Genomic DNA, 8415 nt, shown 5'->3' on the forward strand with positions numbered 1-8415 from the left:
TGTGCTCAGAATTCTCTGTCTGTTGTTGAGTGGATGATGGAAAAGGCTTGCTATTGCTAAACCTGTTTTTTCCACCATTATTAAAGCCTTGTTGAGGCTTTTGTTGATCCTTCCATGAGAGATTTGGGTGATTTCTCCATGAGGGGTTATAGGTGTTTCCATAAGGTTCACCCATATAATTTACCTCTGCTATTGCAGGGTTCTCAGGATCATAAGCTTCTTCTTCAGAAGATGCCTCTTGAGTACTGTTGGGTGCAGCTTGCTTTTCATTCAGACTCTGAGAAATTATATTGACTTGCTGAGTCAATATTTTGTTCTGAGCCAATATGGCGTTCAGAGTATCAATTTCAAGAATTCCCTTCTTCTGAGGCGTCCCATTATTCACAGGATTCCTTTCAAAAGTGTACATGAACTGGTTATTAGCAACCATGTCAATGAGTTCTTGAGCTTCTGCAGGCATTTTCTTTAGGTGAATGGATCCACCTGCAGAAGTATCCAATGACATCTTAGCTAATTCAGACAGACCATCATAGAATATATCCAGGATGGTCCATTCTGAAAGCATGTCAAAAGGACACTTTTTGGTCAGTTCCTTGTATCTCTCCCAAGCTTCATAGAGGGATTCACCTTCTTTCTGTCTGAAGGTTTGAACATCCACTCTAAGCTTACTCAGCTTTTGAGGAGGAAAGAACTTAGCTAAGAAAGCCTTGACCAGCTTATCCCAAGAGTTCAGGCTATCCTTAGGTTGAGAGTCCAACCATATTCTAGCTCTGTCTCTCACAGCAAAAGGGAAAAGCATGAGCCTGTAGACTTCAGGATCTACTCCATTAGTCTTTACAGTATCACATATCTGCAAGAATTCAGTTAAGAACTGAAAAGGATCATCAGATGGAAGTCCATGAAACTTGCAGTTCTGCTGCATCAGAGAAACTAATTGAGGTTTCAGCTCAAAGTTGTTAGCTCCAATGGCAGGAATGGAGATGCTTCTTCCATGTAAATTGGAATTAGGTGCAGTGAAGTCACCAAGCATCCTCCTTGCATTATTATTATTTTCGGCTGCCATCTCCTCTTCCTGTTCGAAAATTTCTGAAAGGTGCTTGCTGGATTGTTGTAATTTAGCTTCTCTTAGTTTCCTCCTTAGAGTCCTTTCATGTTCTGGATCTGCTTCAATAAGAATATTCTTGTCCTTGCTCCTGCTCATGAAAGAGAGGGAACAGAGAAATAATAATAATAGGAATCCTTTTTGCCCAGGTATACAGGTTCCCCTATGTGAGTATAAGAAAAGAAGAGTAGAAGAAAAGAAGAAGAGAAAATCTGAACTCAGAGAGAGAGAGGGGGTTCGGATTTTTGGTGAGTGAGGAAGAGATGTTAGTAAATAAATAAATAAATAGAAGAAGATGAGAGGGGGAAGTTTTCGAAAATAATTTTTGAAAAAGAGTTAGTTATTTTCGAAAATTAGGAATGAAATCAAATTAAAATTAAAAATTAAACAATTAATTAATTAAAAAGAATTTTCGAAAAAGAGGGAAGAGTTTTTCGAAAATTAGAGAGAGAGAGTTAGTTAGGTAGTTTTGAAAAAGATAAGAAACAAAAAAAAAGTTAGTTAGTTAGTTGAAACAAATTTGAAAATCAATTTTGAAAAGATAAGAAGATAGGAAGTTAGAAAAGATATTTTAAAATCAATTTTTTTTGAAAAAGATATGTTTTAAAAAGATATGATTAAGAAGATATGATTGAAATTAGTTTTGAAAAAGATTTGAATTTTAAAATCAAAATTAATGACTTGACTCACAAGAAATCACAAGATATGATTCTATAACTTAAAGTTTGAATCTTTCTTAATAAGCAAGTAACAAACTTGAAATTTTTGAATCAAAATATTAATTGTTGATGATATTTTCGAAAATTATGAAGTAAGGATAAGAAAAATATTTTTGAAAAATATTTTAAAAATTTTTGAAAATAAATAAGAAAAATGAAAAAGATTTGATTTTTGAAAAATATTTTGAAAAAGATAAGATTTTTAAATTGAGAATTTGATTTGATTCATAAGAAACAACTAAATTTTAAAAATTTTTGAAAAAGTCAAATCTAATTTTCGAAATTTTAAGAGAGAAAAAGGGGAAGATATTTTTTTGATTTTTGAATTTTTAATGATGAGAGAGAAAAATATGAAAATGATGCAATGCATGAAAATTTTGGATCAAAACAATGAATGCATGCAAGAATGCTATGAATGTCAAGATGAACACCAAGAACACTATGAAGATCATGATGAACATCAAGAACTTATTTTTGAAAAATTTTCAAGAAAAGAAAACATGCAAGACACCAAACTTAGAAATTTTTCATGTATAGACACTATGAATGCAAGAATGCATATGAAAAACAAGAAAAGACACAAAATAAGAAAATATGAAGATCAAACAAGAAGACTGGCCAAGAACAACTTAAAGATCATGAAGAACACTTTGAATGCATGAATTTTCGAAAAATGCAAAGAATTTTTAGAAAAAATGCAATTGACACCAAACTTGAAATTGACTCAGGACTCAAACAAGAAACACAAAATATTTTTGATTTTTTTGATTTTATGATTTTTTTTTTGGATTTTTTGAAAATTAATGTGAAAGAAGAAAAATAAGGATTCCAAAATTTTTAATATGAATTCCAGGAATGTTGTACTCTTAGTCTAAAGCTCCAATCTGAGGGTTAGGCATGGCTTAATAGCCAGCCAAGCTTTAGTATGCTATTACATGCATTGAAGTGATTAGTTGAATCCTCAGTCCAAAAGAATTTAGATATGGCTTTACAGCCAGCAAGGCTTCAACATGTTACCAAGAAACTCTATAATTCATTCTTAAAAATTTATGAACAATTTTCGAAAACAGATGAGAAATTTTTGAAAGATTTTTGAAAATAAAACAAAAAGGAAATTACGTAATCTGAGCAACAAGATGAACCGTCAGTTGTCCAAACTCAAACAATCCCCGGCAACGGCGCCAAAAACTTGATAATGCAAAATTGTTACTCTGAGGTTGTAAAATTTGTTGTTCGTTCTCTCCCTGGCAATGGCGCCAACAAACTGGTGCACAATACCATGGTCCAAACATAACTTCACAACTTCGCACAACTAACCAGCAAGTGCATTGGGTCGTCCAAGTAATAAAACCTTACGTGAGTAAGGGTCGATCCCACGGAGATTGTTGGTATGAAGCAAGCTATGGTCACCTTGTAAATCTCAGTCGGGCGGATATCAAATGGTTATGGAGTTTTCGAAAATAATAATAAATAAACAGAAAATAAAGATAAAGATACTTATGTATATCATTGGTGAGAATTTCAGATAAGGGTATAGAGATGCTTTCGTTCCTCTGAACCTCTGCTTTCCCACTGTCTTCATCCAATCAGTCTTACTCCTTTCCATGGCAAGCTTTATGTAAGGGCATCACCGTTGTCAATGGCTACATCCCATCCTCTCTGTGAAAAAGGTCCAAATGCTCTGTCACGGCATGGCTAATCATCTGGAGGTTCTCGATCATACTGGAATAGGATTCACCCTCCTTTTGCGTCTGTCACTACGCCCAGCACTCACGAGTTTGAAGTTCGTCACAGCCATCCCTTCCCAGATCCTACTCAGAATACCACAGACAAGGTTTAGACTTTCCGGATCTCAGGAATGGCCATCCATGGGTTCTAACTTATACCACGAAGATTCTAATATCTCGGACTCGGTCCCCTATATTAGATATCTAAGAGATATTCATTCTAGCTTGTTTGCATGTAGAACGGAAGTGTTTGTCAGGCACACATTCATGAGTGAGAATGATGATGAGCGTCACATAATCATCACATTCATCATGTTCTTGGGTGCGAATGGATATCTTAGATGCGGAATAAGTTGAATTGAATAGGAAACAGTAGTACTTTACATTAAATACATAAGTGATGAAGGTTCAGGCATGGCCGAATGGCCAGCCCCCAAACGTGATCAATATGATCCAAAGATGAACTAAAAATCATAAGTTGATCCGAAGATGTCAAATACAATAGTAAAAAGTCATATTTATACTAAACTAGTTACTAGGGTTTATAGAAGTAAGTAATTGATGCATAAATCCACTTCCGGGGCCCACTTGGTGTGTGCTTGGGCTGATCATGAAGTTAACACGTGGAGAGGTCATTCTTGGAGTTGAACACCAGTTTGTAGCGTGTTTCTGGCGTTCAACTCTGGCTTGTGACGTGTTTCTGGCGTTTAACTCCAGACTGCAGCGTAGAACTGGCGTTCAACGCCCTTTTGCGTCATCTAAACGCGGCCAAAGTATGGACTATTATATATTGCTGGAAAGCCCTGGATGTCTACTTTCCAACGCAATTGGAAGCACGCAAATTTGAGTTCGGTAGCTTTAGAAAATCCACTTTGAGTGCAGGGAGGTCAGAATCCAACACCATCAGCAGTCCTTCTTCTACCTCTGAATATGATTTTTGCTCAAGTCCCTCAATTTCAGCCAGAAAATACCTGAAATCACAGAAAAACACACAAACTCATAGTAAAGTCCAGAAATGTGAATTTAACATAAAAACTAATGAAAACATCCCTAAAATTAACTAGATTCTACTAAAAACATACTAAAAACAATGCCAAAAAGTGTATAAATTATCCGCTCATCAGCTGTACCATGGCGAGAAGCTGAAAAAAAACAAGGAGCTCGAGATCTTCCTCTTGGAAGATCCCCACATAGCCGAAGCCTAAGCTAGTGGAGCGTCCAACTTACGGACATTAAAGCAACGTGCTAGGTGGGAGACAACCCACCATGGTATGATCGTTCTTTTCTTTATTCTTAGTTTTCCCTATTCAATAACTCTTCTCTTTATTAGTACATTTTGCGCATCTGCATTTACATATTTTAATTAAAAAAAATATTTTACGTGACGCGACCGCCTCATTGACGCATCCGCATCGCAGGAGATGGGAGGAAATAATAAACCGAACAGAGAGTCACGCGAGAGCGTGGCTGGAGGTGTGCCAGTGGCACAAATCGCCCCACGCGACCGCGTCGCCGACGCGTCCGTGTCAAATGGGAACATTGGCCTCCCACGCAACCGCGTCACTCACGCGGCCGCGTGCCCTGGAATTTGACATGAAAAGGGTGTGATAAACCACTATTTTATGGTTTATATTGTGTTTAATTGTGTGGTTTTATCATGATCCTTACCCACTTATTCATTAAATTAGCATGAAATTATAATTCCTTCCTGAATTTATAACAAGTTTGAAAACTGCTTCCTAGAGACTTTAATTATGTATTTTTAATTCTCCTTTATTCCATTCGATGTCGTGATCTGTGTGTTGAGTGTTTCAGACTTTATAGGGCATGAATGAGTTGGAGATTGGAAAGGAAGCTAGCAAAAATGGAAGGAACACAAGAATTTGAGGAGATAACCAGCAAGAAGTGACGCGGTCGCATGGCTCACGCGACCGCGCGAAGGAGAGCAAATCGCGGTAGCGTGGACGATGCGAACGCACGGCAAGGAAAAGCGCGAATGAAGCGTCTGCATGGATGACGCGATCGCGTGACATGTGCGATCTGCATAATCTGCAGATTTCGCTGGGGGGGATTTTGGACCTTATTTCGACCCAGTTTTTTGCCTGGAACAGCAGACTAGAGCCAGAGAATATGCAGAAACAAAAGACAACATTCATTCTAGACAGTTTTCAGTTTTTAGATCTAGTTTTATTCCTCCTCTAGGTTTTCCTCTCTCGGTTTTTAGAATTTTAATTTTCAGTTGATCTTAGCATTGGAACATTGAGAAGAGTTATTTCCTCATCAAGACTTCGTCATTCTAGTTCGTTCTCTTAACTTGGTTTTATTCTTCCATGTTCTTTGCTTTGTTCAATTTTGTCATTTGAATACTTTCATGATTATTTAATACAAGGATTATTTCTTTCATTTTAATTTATTTTCCATTCCAATAATCATGTCTTCTTTTAATTCCCTTTCATATGTTATGGATTTATTATTTACAATGAGCGAGTAGTTTCTTCACTTGATGGGGAGTTGATTGAAAGGAACTCTTGAGTTGGAAGGATTGAAAGAGAATTTGTAATTGGGTTAACTTTTGGATTGCTATCTAGTCACTAACACCAATCCCTTTGAACTAAGTGGGTTGCAACTCGTGAACAGATCTAACATTCCAACTTGTTTGACTTTCCTTTACCTAGTAAAGGATAACTAAACAGAACGACCATTAATTATAAATTAATCTTGAAATCATCCCATCAATAATAGAGATTCCAACTAATCAACTCTCAGTCAAGGCTTTTATTCATATTATTTAAATTTCCTCAATTTAATTTTCAATTTACTTAACTCAACTTTTTGGAACATCTGATTAATAAGATAGCACACTTTTCTGCAACTCGTTGGGAGACGACCTGGGACTTAAACTCCCAGTAATTTTTAATTTAGTCTCTCTATGACATATTTCTAAATTGATAGGCAGATTTTTGGTGAGTTAAGAACTATACTTGCAACGTAACTATTTTAATAATTTTTAATTCACCAACTTCTGTGCCTCATCAATTTTTGGCGCCGTTGCTGGGGAGTTGCAATAGAGTGCTAAAGTTATTAATTAGAATTTATTTATTAGCATTTTATTTTATTTTGCTACTATGAGCTGCATGTTTCTTTCGTCAAATGACGCGTTCACTTCCTGATCCGCGCTTGCTAATATTCGATCCTGAAATTGAAAGGACTATTTCACGAATAAGGCGAGAACAACGTCGGTTAGTCCGCTCTGAGGGCGGATCTGAAAGTGAACTTGAGGAAGAAACCAGCCCCCGTTCTACTGATTCGGTTGTTTTACGTGCAGAAGACATGGAAGCTAGGAGAGTTACCATCCAGGAGGAAGGAGCCCCTGATTTTACAATGCAACCATTTCAAGCGCATCATCCAGCGGTAGCTACAGATTTTGAAATAAAGACCACACTGCTAAATTTGATGCCCAAGTTTCATGGCCTACCTGCTCAAGAGCCTATTAAGCACTTGAGAAATTTCCAGGCAGCCTGTTCTACTGTCAAGCGTGATGGTACTGATGAAACTTCAATTTTTCTGAAAGCATTCCCGTTTTCTCTCGAGGGAAAAGCAAGAGAGTGGTACTACACTCAACCTCTAGCAAATGTATCCAACTGGGATACACTCAGAAAGGAGTTTTTGGAGAAATTCTTTCCATCTGAAGTTACTGATAAACTGAGGAAGGATATTTCCACAATTGTTCAGGATGACAATGAGACTCTCTTTGAATACTGGGAGCACTTCAATAATCTTCTAGAAGCATGCCCCCACCACATGATTGACAAGATAGTGTTACTTAGCTATATCACACAGGGCATGAGGCTCCAAGATAAGACCACATTGGAAAGTGCCAGCAATGGGTCTATGAAGAAGTACAAGACCACTGATGAGGCTTGGCAATTGATCAATGATTTAGCTGAATCTACTAGGAACCACAGGAAAAAGCAAGGCCATTCAAAAGCCGTTGCAGAAGTATCCTCTAACAGAGAGACTGCGGCTCTAGCTCAGAGTATATGTGAGATGACCAACTTGCTGAAGCAGATGCAATTGAATCAACAACAAGCTCAGCAAGCTCAACCTCCCTTGCCACAGCAAAACCAACAATTAGTCCCGCAAAGAATTTTCGGAATCTGTGCTGATTATAGCCATTACACTGATGAAAGCCCGCAGCTCCAACAAGAAGACAACATGGTGGCATCCACTCATAACTTCTATGACTGCCCCAACCAAGGGTACAATCAAAGTGGAAATAATAACCATGGATGGCAGGACAATTCTAACCAGAATTGGAGGGACAACAATAACAGAGGAGGCCGAGATAATCAGGGAAATTAGAGGTGGAATAATAACAACAACAGGCAGCAGAATCAACCTTACAGAGCACCTCACCTGAGGCAAAACCAAGGACCACAGAACAATCAACAGCAGACCTCTCAATTTACTCATTCTTCTTTATCTCCTAATAAAGAGCTACTACAATCTTTTGAGCGAAGACAACAGACCATGGAAAATAACATCATGAATAGTATTAATGCTAGTCTGAATGGTCTCACCTCTACTTTGCAAGCTCTTATGTCATAGATTGGATCAGCGCAAAATTCCAGTAACCAACCCTCAAGCTCCACTGGAATCCCCTGTCAACCATTACCCAATCCAAAGGGAGGCATTAATGCCATCACCCTAAGGTCTGGAACTACACTGCAGGAGAGGAATCAGGAGGAACCAAGCCCACCAGAACACACCTCAGCTGAAGAGGTAGTAGAAATAGAAGATGTTGAAGAGGAGGACGACATATAGGACATAGCTGAAGAAGAAATAGCTCAACCACAGGAGGAAGCAC

The 8415-nt window shown here is 37.8% G+C and overlaps 1 non-coding gene across 1 annotated transcript; it reads left to right on the forward strand.

The window, feature by feature from the left end:
• Positions 1–559: 559 nt before the first annotated feature.
• LOC112745489 (small nucleolar RNA R71) lies at positions 560–667 on the forward strand. Its single transcript, XR_003173415.1, has one exon. It is a non-coding gene; the product is annotated as a small nucleolar RNA R71 (small nucleolar RNA).
• The last annotated feature ends 7748 nt before the right edge of the window (positions 668–8415 follow it).

This window comes from Arachis hypogaea, chromosome 14 (assembly GCF_003086295.3).
Source record: "Arachis hypogaea cultivar Tifrunner chromosome 14, arahy.Tifrunner.gnm2.J5K5, whole genome shotgun sequence".
Taxonomy (NCBI): domain Eukaryota; kingdom Viridiplantae; phylum Streptophyta; class Magnoliopsida; order Fabales; family Fabaceae; genus Arachis; species Arachis hypogaea.